Here is a 20,530-nt window from a genome sequence, read left to right as displayed (position 1 = left end):
TGTTTAAAACATGAATGTTAATTTCTGCTACCTGTAAACAAGGAAAACAACATTCTGTATTTACGAAAGTATTAAATGACACTGCATGACAGAACAAGCATTAAGATTTTCTGTTTTGCTGTTAAGAAGAAAAGATTAATGATTGTTTTGCTGAAGTTTAAATCTCTCAAATGGAGCATTTTCACAACCAACTAGAAGTAGAAGTTCTGATATGTTGTACACAATCTGATTCTCACTAAATGAGAAAAGGTAGACATCAGTTTCAGCTCTCACAGCTGTTATCATGAGCATTGTACTGTAAAAGTTTATCGTCATCATCTTCTGTATGAGACTCGGATCAGATCAGGAACCTCACTGCTTATACCTTAAAAGAAGGAGAAAACAGCAGAATGATCAGATTTGTTGATAAATTCATCAAAATCAGTCACCAGATTGCTTAAATTGTGTATGTGTATATCAGTAACTCACTGTAGTGTCTCCAGTTTACAGTGTGGATCCTTCAGTAGATCAGAGAGCAGCTTCTCTCCTGATTCTCCTGGTTTATTGTAGTTCAGATTCAGTTCTCTCAGGTGTGATGAGGTGTTTGACCTTAGAGCTGAAACCAGAGCAGCACAACCTTCACCTGTAATACTGCAACCTACCACCCTACACACACACACACACACACACACACACACACACACACACACACACACACACACACACACACAGCTTTATTACAGCTGCTTGAATAAAATCATGGTCATAGCCAGACAAAATATAATCTAAAACAGCCATATGACAGAAATGCAGGATCTACAGTGTGTAAGTGATGATCTGACCTCAGTATCTCCAGTGTACAGTGTGGATTCTCCAGTCCAGCAGAGAGCAGCTTCACTCCTGAATCCTGCAGGTTATTTCTACTCAGGTCTAGTTCTCTCAGACTGGAGGAGTTTGAACTGAGAACTGAGGACAGAAATCTACAGCTTTCCTCTGTGTGATTACACCAACACAATCTGGGAGAGAAATATATATTTTAACATATATACAGTGCCTTGCGAAAGTATTCGGCCCCCTTGAACTTTGCGACCTTTTGCCACATTTCAGGCTTCAAACATAAAGATATGAAACTGTAATTTTTTGTGAAGAATCAACAACAAGTGGGACACAATCATGAAGTGAAACGAAATTTATTGGATATTTCAAACTTTTTTAACAAATAAAAAACAGAATAATTGGGCGTGCAAAATTATTCAGCCCCTTTACTTTCAGTACAGCAAACTCTCTCCAGAAGTTCAGTGAGGATCTCTGAATGATCCAATGTTGACCTAAATGACTGATGATAAATTGAATCCACCTGTGTGTAATCAAGTCTCCGTATAAATGCACCTGCACTGTGATAGTCTCAGAGGTCCGTTTAAAGCGCAGAGAGCATCATGAAGAACAAGGAACACACCAGGCAGGTCCGAGATACTGTTGTGGAGAAGTTTAAAGCCGGATTTGGATACAAAAAGATTTCCCAAGCTTTAAACATCCCAAAGAGCACTGTGCAAGCGATAATATTGAAATGGAAGGAGTATCAGACCACTGCAAATCTACCAAGACCTGGCCGTCCTCTAAACTTTCAGCTCATACAAGGAAGACTGATCAGAGATGCAGCCAAGAGGCCCATGATCACTCTGGATGAACTGCAGAGATCTACAGCTGAGGTGGGAGACTCTGTCCATAGGACAACAATCAGTCGTATACTGCACAAATCTGGCCTTTATGGAAGAGTGGCAAGAAGAAAGCCATTTCTTAAAGATATCCATAAAAAGTGTCGTTTAAAGTTTGCCACAAGCCACCTGGGAGACACACCAAACATGTGGAAGAAGGTGCTCTGGTCAGATGAAACCAAAATCGAACTTTTTGGCAACAATGCAAAACGTTATGTTTGGCGTAAAAGCAACACAGCTCATCACCCTGAACACACCATCCCCACTGTCAAACATGGTGGTGGCAGCATCATGGTTTGGGCCTGCTTTTCTTCAGCAGGGACAGGGAAGATGGTTAAAATTGATGGGAAGATGGATGGAGCCAAATACAGGACCATTCTGGAAGAAAACCTGATGGAGTCTGCAAAAGACCTGAGACTGGGATGGAGATTTGTCTTCCAACAAGACAATGATCCAAAACATAAAGCAAAATCTACAATGGAATGGTTCACAAATAAACATATCCAGGTGTTAGAATGGCCAAGTCAAAGTCCAGACCTGAATCCAATCGAGAATCTTTTTAAAGAACTGAAAACTGCTGTTCACAAATGCTCCTTATCCAACCACACTGAGCTCGAGTTGTTTTGCAAGGAGGAATGGGCAAAAATTTCAGTCTCTCGATGTGCAAAACTGATAGAGACATACCCCAAGCGACTTACAGCTGTAATCGCAGCAAAAGTTGGCGCTACGAAGTATTGTATTTTTGCATAATTTTGCACGCCCAATTTTTCAGTTTTTTATTTGTTGAAAAAGTTTGAAATATCCAATAAATTTCGTTCCACTTCATGATTGTGTCCCACTTGTTGTTGATTCTTCACAAAAAATTACAGTTTTATATCTTTGTTTGAAGCCTGAAATGTGGCAAAAAAAAAAAAATTTATATTATATATATATATATATATATATATATATATATATATATATATATATATATATATATATAATATACATTTTTATATATATATATATATATATTTACAAACCCAATTCAACTTAAGCAACTTGTCTCCTCAGTCCCCAGACGTTTGCAGACTGTTATACAAATAAGAGGGGATGCCACAAAGTGGTAAACATGGCCTGGTCCCAACTTTTTTGAGATGTGTTGATGACATGAAAGTTAAAATCAACTTACATTTTCTCAGTTTAAACATTTGATATGTCATCTATGTTGTATTTACATATCTATCTATCTATCTATCCATCCATCCATCCATCCATCCATCCATCCATCCACTGTAAGTGATGATCTGACCTCAGTATCTCCAGTGTACAGTGTGGATTCTCCAGTCCAGCAGAGAGCAGCTTCACTCCTGAATCCTGCAGTTTATTCCAACTCAGGTCCAGTTCTCTCAGACTGGAGGAGTTTGAACTGAGAACTGAGGACAGAATTCTACAGCTTTCCTCTGTGAGATCACACCAACACAACCTGGGAGAGAAATTATTGTAAAAATCATGATTTTAAAGACACACACACTTCTCAGCATCAGCAACTCTGCACAAATATAATTTCTATCTGTGAGTAGAAGACACACCTGAGTAACCACTAGTTTATGAAAGAGCAAATATTCTCCAGCTGTTCAGGAAGTGTTGTTCCCCTTCAGGAACTTGAGCTGCGTCGAAACGCTATGGGAACGCCCTTGCGTGACCACGCTCTGAACCACGTGTGAAATCTAGCCAATAGGCAAGCCGTGACATCATAGACAGGCGACGTCGCGTAAACCAGGAAGCTACAAGATGGCTGTGCGGTGGTAGCGACATTAGCTTCTGCTCGTTCAGGTAAGCGCTTTGAGTGTGTTATCTGTGCAGTCTGCACGCAGCTGATGTGTTGTTTGCTTAGCTTAGGAGCGTGCTTAGTCGGCTCTCGAGGGTATCGGTTGTTAGCATTTTAGCCGTGCAGCTATGCGCTCCGGCTGCGGCGAGCTCCCGTTCCCGGGATTGCGCTCGTTTGGCGGTTCCTTCTCCGGTGCGTGTGATGCGGTGCTCTGTATTCTTCCTCCGAAGTGGGTGAATTTTCGGGAGTGCTCTCGAGGTGAGCGCTCTCCTCGAGGCTTTGGCTCTCGATGGTATCGGCTGTTAGCATTTAGCCGTGTGGCTATGCGCTCCGGCTGCTAGCCGAGCTCCCGTCCCCGGGATTGCGCTCGTTTGGAAACGGTTTTCTCCGGTGTGTGTGACGCGATGCTCCGTATTCTTCCTCCGAGGTGGGAGTATTTCAGAGAGCGCTCTCCGAGGTGAGCGCTCTCCTCGAGGCTTTGGCTCTCGATGGTATCGGCTGTTAGCATTTTAGCCCGTGTGGCTATGCGCTCCTGGCTGCAAGCCGAGCTCCCGTTCCCCGGGGAGAGCGCTCGTTTGGTATCGGTTCTTTTCCCGGTGTGTGTGACGCGGTGCTCCGTATTCTTCCTCCGAGGTGGATGAAATTTCGAAATTAGGGAAGCATGCCTGGCGGCTGCTTCTTCTCCCGGTGCGGGCGGCGCAGCATTACATGTCTCTCTCTTCACGGAGGATGAGCTGGTGGATGCTAGCGGGCCTGCGGACTCCTCACAGCCTGTGCTGTATATGGAGCTCCTTGAGGTCGTGGCACGGGCCGGGTCCGAGCTGGATTTAGCTTGGCCGGTCGTGTGGCAGAAGCAGCGCGCACCCAGTGAGCTGATTGTGCGTTTCCTGCACTGTGTCACAGCCTCAGCGCCTCCCCTGATCTGCGCACTGAGGTGTCTGGGTCCTGGGAGGCCCGTGAGTGCGCGTGCTTTTCCGATGTTCTTTCGCTGTGCGCGAATGTTATTGGAGCTAAGTGGTGCGGCTACGGGACGATGACACTTGTGGTAGAGACGCTAGCTAGCTATCTCTCCCCGAGTGTTGCGGCTGTGACGGCTATCGGTTTGCCTACAAAGAGCCGCTTGGCTCTGGTGGGTAGCGCTGCGTGGCAGGTCAGGCTACAGGTTGCTTCCACACGATGAGTGTGTTGCAGGCATACCAGGCTGGCCTGCTATGGGGGATGATGTGAGCTTCCTTCTGAGCGCCATGGTGTCCCCTCCTGGCCTGACCTGGTAATGCTGTGGGTGAGGGCGATTGCTGGCGGGTTCAGGAAACCGCGGTGGCGTTTCAGTGGTAGTACCTCGCTGCTCCGATGGGGCTGCTCGGCGGCAGCCTCGCCCTGGTACGTCCAGGCACAGCGAGATAGCCCGGTGTGAGTGTTGCCACCCGATTCCGTGGGGAGGTCCTAGGGGCCCCTGGCGACTCTCTAGGCCCGAGGAGGGGCTGGACGGCCTGAGGGTCATCCTTGCCTCTAGTGAACGGGCTGTGGTGCGTAGGCCTGATGGCTTGCATTTTAGAGGATGCTACCTCCCTCTAGCGGTTAACTCCCTTTTCGGCCCGACAGTTCGTTGCGAATGGGGGTCATCCGCCGCCTCTCAGGGGGCTTCAACGGCCGCAGTACACTGCTCCTGCCGTTCGGGTTCAGGAGGACTGTCTGTTAGCCCTGCCACGGGTTGTGTTCAGAGCGCAGCTTCTCCAGCGGTTTGCTCCCCGTATTCCGCCCGTATGTTCGCTGCGGACGGGGGGGTTTTGCCGCCTCTCAGGAGGTGTGGTCGGCTGCAGAGTACCGCTCCAGCCGCTCTAAATGGGTCAGGGGCCAGAGTGTTTTTTTACACGCTGGGTGCTCCCACACGATGTGTCGTGTTACAGGCATTCTGCCCTCCTCTGTCTATAGCCCCCCGACCAGGGGTTACGAGACCCGGCTGTGTCCAGTGCGAGCACTGGGTGCTTATCTCCACAGGACGAGTCCTTGGAGGTGGTCGGTGCAGTTGTTCGGCTGCGAGTCCTGGTCCCCGCTCCGATCGCAAGCAGGGCTCACCCCGCCGGAGTGTGGCGCCCTCTGCGGCCAGTGTCACTCCGGGACATCTGTGACGCTGCGGGTTGGTCCACCCGCTGGCCTTTGTCAGGTTCTATGGCCTCGACCTGAGAGCCACCCCGGGCTCCTCTGTCCTGCGTGCTGGTGCCGAGGCCCTCACTCTTTCAGCAGGGTCTGGTCAGTGTGGCGTGATTGGACACTCGTTCCCATAGCGTTTTAACGCAGCTCGAGTTCCTGAAAGGGAACGTCTCTAGGTTACGAACCTAGAGCCAATAGGCAAGTAAACCTAGTACCCCGAAGGAACGAGACGCTGCGTCTCCGTGCCACACTCCCTGCATCCCTGCGGCGCTTACCTTCTCTCTTTGCAGAAGCTAATATCGCTACCACCGCACAGCCATCTTCCTGGTTTATGCGGCGTCGCCTGTCAATGACGTCACGGCTTGCCTATTGGCTAGATTTCACACGTGGTTCAGAGCGTGGTCACGCAAGGGCGTTCCCATAGCGTTTCGACGCAGCGTCTCGTTATCTGTAGTGTAAATCTGTAGTGTAAATGCAGCAGAAACAGCTAAATGCACTAAAAGCACAAGAACCAAAATACCATCAGCTTCAGCTTTTGCAATATTCCATGACTGACTGACTGATTGATTGATTGATTGATTGATAGATTGATTGATTGATCTGTGATAGGTGGGTGTAATTTAATGTTACTATACGTTGTCTGTGGTGCTTTCTTCTTTTGTTGTTTACCTTGTTTTCTCGTTCTCTAAATTTTGTTTGTACAATGCTTTTAACAGTGGACATTGTCACAAAGCTGCTTCACAGAAATAAATAGATAGGAAATAAATTTAAAAATAAACGTTTGTAACTATCCAGTTTATTTCCAATGAGGGAGTCAGAGTCAATGATGTTCATCTATTTATCTTTCTGTCTTTCTATTGATCTATCTGCACACACATAGGGTTATACTCTAGCTTGACAGTTCTTACCCCGCACCTGTTCCTGGGTTCTTGGATATGTTCTGATTATCGGTTTATTACCACTGCAGGAAGGATAATGACAAGGACCTCAGGGCCCGGTTTTGCAAAAGTAATCCACTGGGATTTTGGATAACGGATTGGATCAAATCTTGAAAATGGGTTTTTCAAAAGAAAAAAACAGATTACATAATCGGATTAGATCATGTAATCCAATCTTGGTTTTGATCAGGATCAAACCTTTAGTTAGAACTTTTTTGTAGGATTTGGATCACTTTGATCCAAAAAATCTGGATTAAACTGATCCCATCAGAAGGGTGGATTCAGCATGGATTCCATGCCCAAAATGTAATGAAAACTTTAAAAATTTATCAAATAATACTATATTTGGATCATGCAGTATCTTACAAGATATCCTATTTATTCATAAGGTTTTAATTTTATTTGTTCATCCGTCAGGCTACAGTGATTAGGTAGGCTTTAACATATTCAGCCTTTCAGTATAGGTCTACAGCAAAGTAGAAAGAGTTTGGCCTCATACAATAATCCCCCAAACAGCTGTCAAAATTGACAAAAAACAATAAATTTTATTCTGTCACTAATTGATATATATTCATCACAATCGAAAATATTTTTGTTTTTAGGATATTTATTAGTGATGCATTCAATGATTACAGAATAACCCCAAAAATGAAAAGAATGGCAATCACTGATTTTTGAAATCCAAAACAATTCCAAATCAGAAATAGTGTCTAACTATTGCGTCCCTTGTTGCACGTCCTGTTTGCTCGTTCTGGCAGAATGCAGGAGGTTGGTTAGGGTCTCCAAGGGGCTCAGGTGCATCATTGTCAGCACAGAGAGGGACATTGCGCTTAGTAGCGATGTTGTGCAGGACAATACAGGCAAGGGTTATGTTGCATGCTTTCTGTGGTTCCGCTCTCAGGTAGTTAAGGCATGCAAAGCGCCTCTTAAGAACTCCATTTAAACGCTCAATTGCACATCTTGCTCTGCAATGAGCAGTGTTGAAGCGTGCCTGCGCCGGTGTATTTGCTGTTAGAAAAGGAGTCATCAGCCATGGTAGGAGTGGGTAGGCACTGTCTCCTAATATTATGCCATCCGGTCGGTTGGTTTAGAGGTCTCTATATAGAGCGCTCTCCCTCAGGATGCGTGCATCATGGACAGACCCAGGCCACTTGACAACGCAGTTGGTGACGATGAGGTCAGCATCACACACAAGTTGGACATTGATGCTGTGCCTCCCCTTTCTGTTTATAAACTCCCATTCATTCTCACGAGGTGCTTGTATATGCACATGTGTGCAGTCGATTGCTCCAATAGCATTGAGCATATTCCCCAAAAGAAAAAAGCTGCGCTTGGCCTGGGCAATCTGGTTGTTCTTTGGAAAAGAAACAAATTCATTGACCAGGTCGGCCAAAGCGATTGACACATCTCTCACCACATCACACACAGCTGATTTCACCACTCCCATATAGTCACCAACAACCTGATAGAAAGTCCCACATGCATAAAATCGGAGAGCAATGAGGATCTGGTCTTCCACAGACAGACCGTGACTCCTTTGGGTTCTGTGTTGAAGTTTTGGCCTGAGAAGGTTCACAAGGTACTCTATATCAGCCTTCCCAAAGTGAAACCGGACATACAGCTCCTCAGTGGTGTATTGCTCCATTGGCTTGGTACGTTCAACATACACCCTTTGATGGTATCCTCTCCTGGCAAAGTGGTGGTGGCGGTGGACAACACCTGCCATTTCACTGTCTCTCTGTGAATCCTCTGAGAAAGGCTGATTTATATAGCTGTGTAGTTGTCTTTTCAGACACACCTATTACAACTGATTAGTTTTGGCTTGTGTTCAATTGAGGCAATTGGACCCAAGGCCTATAATTGATGAACAATGTTCACTATAGTAAAGCAACGGAACCATGGACTCAAGAAGCTGTAACTTCACTGCTGCTGAAACCAATGCTCTACTAGAGGGTGTTCGGTGCCATTATGGAACAATAGTGGGAAGTTTTAAAAGTTTTAAATTGCGGTGGAAGAATCTTAAGGCCAGGGCAACAAAGGACCATGCTGAAGCCAAAAACCCACAAACAGGCAACAAGCCATTTAAGAGGGGAGATTACACAGATGTGGTCCTTGACATCATTGGAGGTGAGAAGTCGCAAGCTCTCCATGGTATTCAAGGTGTTGTAGGGGATGGCGAGCCTTGGATTGAGGAGGAGGAGAAGAATCTGAGGCTGATCCAGAGAGTGTATTTATATTGAATCTCAGCTCTGTTCCTGAGGAAGAAGCTGGATCCTCATTGGTTGAGCCAGTGGTAGTTGCCACAGGATCTCAGAGAAAAGGCTTGAAGCGCCCTTTATCAAACAAAGATGATGATTACAAGGCACTTCTGCAAAAAGAGACTGTAAGGGCAGAAGCGAAGCCTCTGACCAAACTGCAGCAAACCAAGGCCAGACTTGAGATCCGCCTCCTAAAGGCTACGCTCAGACAAGCTGGTCTCTCCACATCAGATGAGGAAGTCTGAAATTATTGAGTATTTGACATTAAGTCTTTTTTTTAATTCAATACATCTATATTTGAAACTTGTTATACATATCCTCAATGTACAGTGTTTGTGTTGTAGGTCTCAGATGAGCGGACTGCTGGAAGAGGATGGGGTGGGGTTTTTCTTGTGTTTAGTTTCTTTTAAATGTGTGTGTTTTCATTTCAAATAATAATAAACTTAACCCCACACTGGCTTTTCTACTTGTTGCTCTTTACATATCTATAGTTCTACATTGTGATTTCCTATTTTGTTTGAGCACTGGTTATCCAGATTTGGTGATCCTGAAATGTTCCTATCCGGACCAGATTGATCCAATCCGATGTTGCTTTGAAAAACTGGCTCATCACGGATCGGAAAAAAAAGGATTACTAAATCCGGATCAATTTTATCTGGATTAAACCTTTTGAAAAACCGGGCCCAGGAGATCACAACACTTTATTTATTGAACAGCGGCAGGTGAAAATTATAAACTGGCCACAGCAGATTAAACAGTGCATTTCATCTCTCGCTACACACTACATCACAACTGCTGTGCAGATTGTTCTCTCTTGCAATCCCAAATCGCAGGGACACTGTTTTCACAATATTATCTCCAGATCTTATTTAAAGTTGCAAAACATTATTAATAAATTTATATTTCACTTCCTACATAACTATCTATAACCCACAATGCATATATTATTCGCCAACATTAGCATACAGTGAATTGTATCACTGATAATTAAAATAAAGTAAAATAGAATATTCTGTTGATTCTGTTGACTTTTTGCACTTCATGTTACTGTTATTAGGTTTATAATTTATACTTTAATAATGACAATCACACAAACACAGTGTGTAAGTGATGATCTGACCTCAGTATCTCCAGTGTACAGTGTGGATTCTCCAGTCCAGCAGAGAGCAGCTTCACTCCTGAATCCTGCAGCTTATTGTTACTCAGGTTCAGTTCTCTCAGACTGGAGGAGTTTGAACTGAGAACTGAGGACAGAATTCTACAGCTTTCCTCTGTGACATTACACCCATACAGCCTTGGAGAAAAATCATGATATGTCAGAACACTGACATCTCTTACACACACACATACACACACACACACACACACACACACACACACACACACACACACACACACAAACAATCAAGGTATAAAATCAGTGCAGTGTGTAAACATCAGCAAGTTGTAGTGTGACACAGAGCAGCACAAAGTACATTTACAAACATGGACATATACATAAAAAGGCTGAATTTGAATGAAATGTTTTTCAGAAATAAAGTGGGTGGGGTTTTAATGAATGTTATTAGAAATGGAGTGTGTGATATTATTTCTGTAATGATGTGATTACAGTTCACTTACAAAGTTTTACTGATCATTAGATCTTTAATATAACAGTAGCTACAATTTCAGTAAAATATTTGATTTTATGTTGAGGTTTAGTGCATTGTTGCAAAAGAATATACAGATACACACCCAAAAATACATTTAATTATCTAATTGTTCTGATATGGTGAGCATTCAATTTATTCAGTGTGTTGAATGTGGAATTTCTGACAGAGGGATCATAGGGTTAGAATAGAGCATCCAGAATCTGAAGAGGATAATTGAGTGTGAGAGCAGTGCACAATTTGCAAGGGAAGTGTGGATGCTTTAGGTGGAGTGAGCATTCCCCCAACTCCGGCATTAGAGCCCTTACAGTGGGGCAAGGGGGTGACGACTCTCTCAAACAGCATGAACGGAAAGCCTTTTGAGCACTGCACTAACATGCACAGCATCAATGAGCAGTAATGATTTCATGAACTTTTTTAAAAATAAAATTTAAAGCATCGGGCAAAGGATTCAAACTAATGATTTAAATCTAATCTATTTTATAAATAACCCTGTAGACAGCATTGTAATTATAACAGATAATCACTTAAAGTTTTATTTACATTGAAGAGAATAAATGTATTTGAATTATTTTCACATTTAAATCAACTTGTGTTCTAGATCCCCTACCAACATGTTTCTTCAAACAGATAATTCCAGAATTACTTGAAACCTGTTCTGAAAAATAATACATGCTTCCATTAGCACTAACTAATGGAACTAAGCTGTAAAGATTAACTATATGCCATTAGCTATTAACTACAATCTATTCTGTCCTACTCTGAGTTTTTGTTTTAGCTTAAAGTACACTGCAGTTTAAATGAACACTAATGACACTGCACTGATTAGGATAATGATTATCATTAATAACTCCAATCAAGTCTCTGTTATTCAGTTTGTAAGGAGAATTGAAGAGAGAATTTTTTTTCCTTGGTTAAAGTCCTTGTGATACTGTATGTCTTAACCTGTCAGCTTTTGGGACTCAACGCTAAATGTTAACAGTTCCTAATAAAAGTGGGCTACAAACCATGATGCAGTAATATGAATATACATTTCCTGTTTTTTTTTTCTTCAATATAAATATAAATACATGAAATCAGTCCTGGAGCAATCCAGAAAAGTACTGGGTTAAAAGCCACGTGTCTCATGAGTATATATTTTATTGAATGAAGATTTTCATGACAAATAAGATGCCTACAAACATTTGTCTGAGATTATGTCGGGTTTGCCCCCTTATAAAACCAAACGGGCAAAAAAAGGTATAACATTGTATGAAACTGTAAAGATATATTGTAACTCACAGATGTAAAATAGGCTCATATTTTCCATCTACATGCAGATCTTCAAGTCTCTGTTGGTACATCGCCCCAAGAATAATTTCCTCATTGCTGCTTTGAGCAAATCTCCAATAAAACTACTTTTCTGACTGTCCATTTTTTTCTTTGTTTGCTTTTTTTTTAAAACAATGTCCAGTTAGCTTGAGCTGAAAACAGCTGTTTGGTTCTTGTGCACGTGTGCTGTTTTGACCACTAAGAGTTTATAAAGAGTAATAAAACTAAGACTTACCCACGTGGAGAAATAAAGCTGGAAATAAAAGGTTTGAAATGATAGGTGGTGCATCAAATTTTTTTACTTGAAAGTTATTCCAAAACATATAGTTAGTCATGGTTACTCTTATCCCTTTTTATTTACATTTGCGGCATTGGGCAGAATTAACACGAGTCTTTTTGGATCATTTGCAGGTATTTTTATTTTATTTTATAGTTAAACATTAACACCTCCAAACAATGAGATATCGGTCACGCTGGCACGGTGCTGAACGCAAAGGGGTTAAATTATTAACGTCTCCAAGTCACATACATAACCATGGTTCCTCAAGGGAACAAGACGCCGCATTAGAAATGCCTCTGCATTGTCCACGCTCTGACTTACGTGCATAATCAGTCCTATGGAAAGTGCGGTGTCACCGAAGGGGTGACATCACGACCAGGAAGCTTAAAAGCACATGGAGTGAAACAGTGCCAGATTCTGAAAAGAGAAAGAAGCGCTAGTGGGATGCAGGCAGTGTGGCATAGAGACGTAGCGTCTAGTTCCTTCTGGAAACCATGGTAACATACGTAACCTGAAGATGTTCCCCTTCAGGAAATTGAGCTGCATTAGAAGAACTTTGAGAATGAGAGATCAATCGTTTAAGCTTCTCATAGTCTGGGGCCTGAAAGAGAGAAGGAGAGAATGCCTGGAGCCTAATAGGTTGTGGGACGACTGAGGGAACGCACTGGCCAGGCCTGGAGTAAACTCCAGGAAAGAAGAGTTGAGAGAGGAGACTGCCCCATGAGCGGGGTATGACAGGCCGCAATTGCAGACATGTAAACCTTCAGGGTGGACGGAGCCAACCCTTTGGCGAACTGTTCTTGAAGGAATTCCAGCACTGAGCTGACTAGGCAGTTAAATTGGTCTAGGCAATGGTTTTCACACCATGCAGTGAACAGGCTCCACCTCATGGTGTATGACATCTTCGTGGAGGGAGCTCTGGATTGAAGAATGGTCTCTACCACCTTCAGAGGCCACAGCCAAAGCTTACACAGTTCTGGATGTATTATTTAGCCGCCTGCCTGAGATAGAAGATCCCTCCTAAGAGGAAGCTCCCAGGGAGGGTGTTCGAGAAGGGCTAACCATGTCCTGCCTGGCCACCATACGGCCACCAGGAGGAGATGGACTCGATCCCAGCAAACTCTCTCCAGAACTCCTGGGAGCAGCGCGACAGGGGGGAAAGGCATACAGGTGCAGCCTCGGCCTCGCCTGTTCCATGGCATCCAGCCCTAGAGAGGCTGGGGGGTGTTAGGGAAAAACAGAGGGGGCAGCCTTGCAACATCTCTTGAGATGCAAACAGGTCTATCTGAGCTCTCTAAAATTGTTCCCAGATTTGCTCCACCGCCTCAGGGTGGAGCTGCCATTCCATGGGCCTCGACCCTTGCCTCGAGAGGGCGTCTGCTTCCTGGTATAAGTGGCCCAGAATTTACAATGCCTTTAAGGAAAGGATCTGGCATGCCAGCATGTTCAGGAGGCCATAACACAGACCACCCTGGTGGTCGATTTAGGAAACCACTAAAGTGTTGTCTGTACGAAACAACACATGGTGGCCTCTCAGATCTGGGAGAAAATGCCTCAGAGCTTGAAGCATGGCCAGCATCTCAAGGCAGGTTAGATTGGCCTTCCCATGAGACCTCGAATGGAGCAACTCATGACTGCTCCCCGCCCCATGAGAGATGCGTCTGTCGTAAGTGTTTTTTGCGACTACCAGGAACTCCCAGCATAGGGCCCTGGGTCAGGAACCCAGGATCTCTTCACACATCTACAGCATGTAGGGCTCGCTGCGTGACATTGATCGTACAAAGTAGATTGCCCCTCTGGGAAAACCTTGGGGTCTTGAGCCACCACTGATGAAGTCTCATGTGCAAGAGGCCAAATGGAACCAACTTAGACGTGGTTGCCATAAGACACAGAAGTCTCTGAAACTGCTTCACAGTGAGTGACTGGCCTTCCCTCACTCTCTTGACAACCGCGAGAATTGACTCAACACGACCAGGGGACAGATGTGCCCGCATAAGGGTTGAATCCCATAAGACGCCTAAGTGAGTGGTTCTCTGTAATACAGAAAGCACACTCTTTTTGGCGTTCAGCCTTAACCCTAGTTTCTTCATGTGGGCAAGAACGATATCTTGATGCTGGGCAGCCAGTTGCTCTGATCGAGCCAATATCAACCAATCATCAATATAATTTATAATGTGGATGAACCGAAGTTTGACTGGTAAGCTTCAACCCTGAAAGAAAACCTCAGGACCTTCCTGTGAGCTAAAGGATGGATACATGAAAGTATGCATCCTTTAAATCTATGGTCACAAACCAGTCCTCTGACCTGATTTGGGACATGACATTAATGGCTTTAATGTCAGCATATTGAACCTGAGTTTTTAAGAGCAAGCGGTTCAGCTGATGCAGGTCCAGTAAAAGGATGCAACCCACCATCCTTTTTGAGAACTATGAAGTACCAGCTGTATAACCCGGCCTCTCTGTCTGATGGAGGGACCAGCTCGATGGCCACCTTTGCCAAGATAGTGTGTACTTCCTCTTTCATGACCAGAGCCTGCTCAGGCCCCACCAGGGTGGAGTCACCGTATTGAGGGGCAGACAAGACCCAAACTGAATCGTATAGCCTCTGTCTACAGTGTGCAGGACCCACTGAGACACATCTGGGAAAGCCTCCCAGGCCATCAGATAGTATCTTAAGGGAATCAGTCTTTCAAGACTTACCTCTTGCATAACTAGTGCCGGAGCAATGCCCTGGAGCAGCTCTAGGGGCCTCCTGAGAGGCAACAAACCCCCCCAGGTCTGCTACAGTGCCAGGCAGAGAGCAAATACGGTGTTTGCTAGAGCTGGCTGCACCCTGAAGCACCTAGAGTGGCAGGGTTAACGATCCAGCTCCCTGAGGGCATCAGGTTGGGGCAAGCACCATATAGTGCGGTGCACAGCGCCCCTTCCCAGCTGGGTCTCCAGGTGGTCCCAGGTCAGGAACTTTTGGCCTTGGGCTTCGGCCTCGAGCATCACACCAGGTCCCTTTTGGGGAGAGTGCGCATTGCGATGCTCTCTCTTTGCACCTCGCAATGCCGGGAGCTGCCGAGTTGTGCTGGTAGGGGCTGCGCCAGTCGAGCATCCCTGCTCAAATGTCTTCAAATGTTTTTTTGCTTCCTGAAACCTGTCGACGACCGCATTAACTGCGTCAACAAACCGGCACCAGCAGGGCAACCAGGAGGACAGCCCTATCCCTGTCGGAAAGATTACGGAAAGGACATCTCCACGTCGAGCTTCCAAAGCAGACCGGCCTGATAGGCCTGTTGCACAACCATGGTGTGCAGGCAGCCTGCTGCCTGACCCACTGAGGCATAGGCTTTGCCCACCAGCACAGAGGTGGTTCTCAGGGGCTTGGTGTTATCAAAGACTCCTCTTCAAACGCGATCTGCATAGACGGCTCCCTCAAGAACCGACTTAGCATGCCTGACTTCCTTCATTCTCCTTCAATACAGAATAACAGAGACCTGATTGGAGTAATTAGTGATAATCATGATTCTAATCAGTGCAGTGTCATAAGTGTTCTTTTAAAATACTAATTCCATAAATGTAGTTATTAACACATTTATGAAATCATTTTAAAATTACTTACACAGCTTTTCTGGACACTTTGACCACTGGCAGCAGCCTCAGAAAACATTCATCTGATCTGTCATATTTATTTAAATCAAACACATCCAGATTCTCTTCTGAGGTCAGCAACACAAACACCAGAGCAGACCACTGAGCAGGAGAGAGTCTAACTCCACTGAGACACCTAGGATCTCCTTTGTTCAGGTAACATTGTACTTCCTGTACTAGAGAATTATCATTGAGTTCATTCAGACAGTGGAACAGATTGATGGATTTCTCTGGAGATGGATTCTTTCTGATCTTCTCCTTGATATACTCAACTGTTTCCTGTATGCTGTGAGAGCTACTTCCTGTCTGGGGCAGTAGGTCTCGTAAGAGAGTCTGATTGGATGCCAGTGAGAGACCCAGAAGGAAGCGGAGGAACAGGTCCAGGTGTCCATTCTCACTTTGTAAGGTCTTGTCCACCGCACTCCTCAGAAATGCAGACATGTTTGATTTGGTAAAAAAAACAATCCGTGTTTTTTGTTTTCCAAGATTTTTGTTGAAGAACTCATATAAAGCAGCCAGAAACTCCTGAACACTCAGATGTACAAAGCTGAACACCTTCCCCAGGTGAAGCCCAATCTCCTCTCTGAAGATCTGAGTACACACTCCTGAGTACACTAATGCTTCTCTGACATCAATGCCACACTCTCTCAGGTCTTCCTCATAGAAGATCAGGTTTCCTTTCTCCAGCTGTTGGAAAGCCAGTTTTCCCAGTGCCAGGATTCTCTCTCTGGTCTGCTGAGGATCAGGGTCACATTTCTGATGGTACTTTTGTTGCTTTTGTTTGATCTGAAAGATCAGGAAGTGTGAGAACATTTGAGTCAGAGTCTTGGGGATCTCTCCACTCTCTGCTTCACCAAACATTCTCTCTAGAACGGAGGCTGAGATCCAGCAGAAGACTGGAATGTGACACATGATGTAGAGGCTTCTGGAAGACTTCATGTGTGTGATGATTTTATTGACCAGGCTCTGATCACTGATCCTCTTCCTGAAGTACTCCTCTTTCTGCGGATCACTGAACCCTCGTACCTCTGTTACCTGGTCTACACACTCAGGAGGGATCTGATTGGCTGCTCCTGGTCGAGAGGTGATCCAGAGGAGAGCAGAGGAAGCAGATTCCCTTGATGAGGTTTGTCAGCAGCACATCCACTGAGGCTGATTCTGTCACATCACACAATCTCTCATTGTTCTGGAAATTTAGAGGAAGTCGACACTCATCCAGACCATCAAAGATCAACACCACTTTATTCCTCTCACAGTCTATTAATCGTAATTCTTTTATTTCTGGGAAAAAGTGATGAAGAAGATCCATCAGACTGAGATGTTTCTGCTTCATCAGATTCAGCTCTCTAAAGGGAAGTGGAAACATGAAGGTGACGTCCTGATTTGCTTTTCCTTCAGCCCAGTCCAGAATGAACTTCTGCACAGAGACTGTTTTTCCAATTCCAGCAACTCCTTTAGTCAGCACACTTCTGATGGACTTGTCTTTAAAGAGATCATTACATTTGATGGGTGTCTCCTGTGTTGCTGGTCTCCTGGACACTGTCTCAATCTGTCTCACCTCATGTTCATTATTGACGTCTCCACTCCAACCCTCTGTGATGTAGAGGTCTGTGTAGATCTCATTCAGAAGTGCTGAGCTTCCATGCTGTGAGATTCCATCAGTAATTCTTTGACATTTCTCTCTCAGTTTGGATTTGAGTTTTTTTCGCTGGCACACAGAGACGAGTTCTGATAAAAAGAAGAATAAAATGTAAACTCTCTGATCATCTCTGTGAGCTACTGATATTTTCATAGCTGTATATCATATGGAATGTCAGTACTGATGTGTTATTATATTGTGTTGATAAAAGCACATCATTATGATGAGATGTGTTTAATTAATGTACAGCAGTTTCCTTCCTCTGAAGATAAAGTGATGTTAGAACCCCATGAGCTCTTACTGTTCTGCAGTGTGTTAGCGAGATCTGTGTGCTTCATGTTCTTCAGGAAGTGCAGTGTGATCTTCAGCACTCCCTCTCTGACACTGCTCTGATCCTCGTCATCCTCCACCTCCCTCTCAGAGCATGCTGGGTAATCTGGACTCAGGAGCTTCTTATATCTCTTCAGTTCATTCTGTAGCAAAGTGATGACTTTGTGCTCCAGATCCTGATTTAAAAAAGAAAAGAAAAATTATATACAAACACTAGAATGTAACATAAGTATGTGATTATTACTGACATCCAGACAAACTGGTTTCAGACGAAAGCACAGACGAGTAAAAACATGAAGGTGAATCATTGAGTATTTTTCTGTGTTGAACTGTCGAAGAATAAAGCTAATATTCATATGCAACATGTGTACGTAACTACTATTAAAATGTTCTTTTGATGTGTGTGTGTAAAGAAATGTGACGTGTGGTATCTCTGCATAATATGTTATAATTTGTTGTGTGTGTGTATTTGTACCTAGACAATTAGGCACCACTATTGTATGTATAAGGGGGCCTCAAATGTGACACAGATGTTGGGTGAACAATGTATGGATGGAGAAGTGGGTTGTATAGAAATGCATTTGTGGCTCAGGGTATTTAATGTGGAAGTGAGGCTGGTGAGGGCAGTTGCTCAGCGGACCAACTCCGGCCTTTGTTGCGTGATAATAAGGGCCGTGTAACTCTGAGTCGTTTCTACATCATATACCAAAGAGGAAACACAACACACTCGTGTTCTCTCTTACTGCTGCTTAGGATTTTGTTCTGTCACACTGCAGTGAGAGTGGAATTGATGTAACTAAAATGGGACATTTCCTGTAAAAAATGTGAGTGGTGCTTAATGGTGCATAAATCGACACCGTGTGTGCATTGGTTTTTGCCGCTGACCATATTTTCGTTGCCAACTGCGAGACGCAATTTTACTTTAAGAGACTCTCTCGTTTTCCGAGGGGTCAGGACCAGCGACATTATGTGAGGTCATCAAATGACCCAGCGTTTGTCTCCCCTCACCAAGCCGTGTATTTAGATGTGTCACACGCCCCTGTTGCTGAAGATTTGTCGTTTCGTGTTTTTTGCACTTTCCCACCCATGTGACGTTATGTGACGTCAGGTGGCATCAATATGCCACTCTGCCAGGGATTCCCCAGACCGTGCCGAGTGGTTTGAAGCGTCACACGTCCGGGTCGGAACGAGTTTAGCGCCGCGGTAAGCCAATAGGTTTGTGGGGTGGGCGTGAACTATGATGTCATTGATTCAGGTTGGGTTTAACTCCACCCACATTTGACATATCACACACCCATTTCCGAGCGCATTAGTTTTTTTTAGCTTATTTGTGCTATTAGTGGGGGCGTGGCTTAAAGGTGACGTCACCATATCACCCACAGAGCAACTCTCTATGCTGGGCTGAGTCCGTTGATATGTCACACGTCCACTTCCTGTTTTCCCATTCATTTCAATGAGGATGATTAATTGCCCCCTGCCCATTGGGCGTGATCCGCTCACCACCCCGGACGAGATGATACATCGTATGAGCGTGTGGGGCGAATCTGTGGCGGGTCGGCTTCCCCATTTATTTTCTATAAAGGCAGGAAAAAATGATCTTTTTGGTCATTTGATCGAAAACGACCGGGGCAAATCTTTAGAAAAGTAATAGTGCACCTCCCCCGACCAGACCACACGATGTAAGGTATCATTTATCACTGGGGAAGAATTCTCAAGATTGTAATAGTGTTGCTTTTCAAGCACCACTAATGATTTACATCTCTGATAACACACACACACACACACACACACACACACACACACACACACACACACACACACGCACACACACACACACACACACCTTGAATATGGCCTCTAAATGACTCTTCTCAGTGATCTTTGATTTCTTCTTCTGCAGTCTGTGAACAAATAACACACTTGTTAAAAGTAGAATAAAGACTATAAATCATCTTCATAACTACAAACACAAAGCAGTGAATACACACATATTACAGAGATGTTTGATTATGTGAGAGTGTGAGTGATAAAACACTGCACTCATACATTCAACTGTCCTCACCTCAGATCAGTAGTACAGTCTGTGTCTTTAAAGAGTATTGGACGATCCATTGACTGTTCACTCTTCATGGATACACAGCTGGGTTCAGGTGAGTCTGATCTCTTATTCTTTACTAATCTGTGAAATAGGAGGAAACAGTATTTAAAGTATTTTTAAAGCCAGTTTAATTTATATATGAGAGAGAGAGAGAGAGAGAGAGAGAGAGAGAGAGAGAGAGCACAATAGCGAGATAGAGAGGAATTTTAGGTATTTAAAAAAGAAACAGGCACAAAACAGAACTAAAGTAAACAGGCTCATTAATAATTACACAGAACAGATGTGACAATTATTCCAATAACCCCTTATAGACAACAACTATTTCCTCACCTCAAATTTGTAGTACAGTCTGTGTCTTTATAGTATAAAGGAGGATCCATTGACCAGTCACTCTTCATGGACACACAGCTGGGTTCAGGTGAGTCTGATCTCTTATTCTTTACTGAGCTGTAAAAAATATAAAGGAAACAGTATTTAAACAGCTGTTTTAAGCATATAAAAAGTAAAGAAAAGCGAGTGAGAGTGAGAGCGTGAGAGAGAGTGAGAAAGAGAGAGAGAGAGAGAGATAGAGAGAGTGGGAGAGAGCGAGAGAGCAAGAGACTTTTTTTTTTTTTTTTTTACTTTTTACACTCCTTTATTTAACACAAGTCACGTAATGTCCTGGATGGTATCAGGTACTAGGACATAGAAGTTAAACAAAAAGATAAATAGTCAAACATAATAAATATAATAAATA

The 20,530-nt window shown here is 44.1% G+C and overlaps 1 protein-coding gene and 2 pseudogenes across 1 annotated transcript in view; all 3 read right to left on the bottom strand.

The window, feature by feature from the left end:
• The window catches only part of LOC124384330 (guanine nucleotide exchange factor VAV3), a 209,123-nt gene that overhangs the window by 74,031 nt on the left and 114,562 nt on the right, over positions 1-20,530 (bottom strand). The window lies entirely within an intron of this gene.
• The window catches only part of LOC124384328, a 44,083-nt pseudogene that overhangs the window by 9,782 nt on the left and 13,771 nt on the right, over positions 1-20,530 (bottom strand).
• LOC124384337 lies at positions 7,257-8,697 on the bottom strand (annotated as a pseudogene).

The sequence above is a fragment of the Silurus meridionalis genome, chromosome 4 (assembly GCF_014805685.1).
Source record: "Silurus meridionalis isolate SWU-2019-XX chromosome 4, ASM1480568v1, whole genome shotgun sequence".
Classification (NCBI taxonomy): Eukaryota; Metazoa; Chordata; class Actinopteri; order Siluriformes; family Siluridae; genus Silurus; species Silurus meridionalis.
The sequence above is the reverse complement of the archived record's forward strand: the minus strand, read 5'-3'. Positions and strand labels throughout refer to the sequence as shown.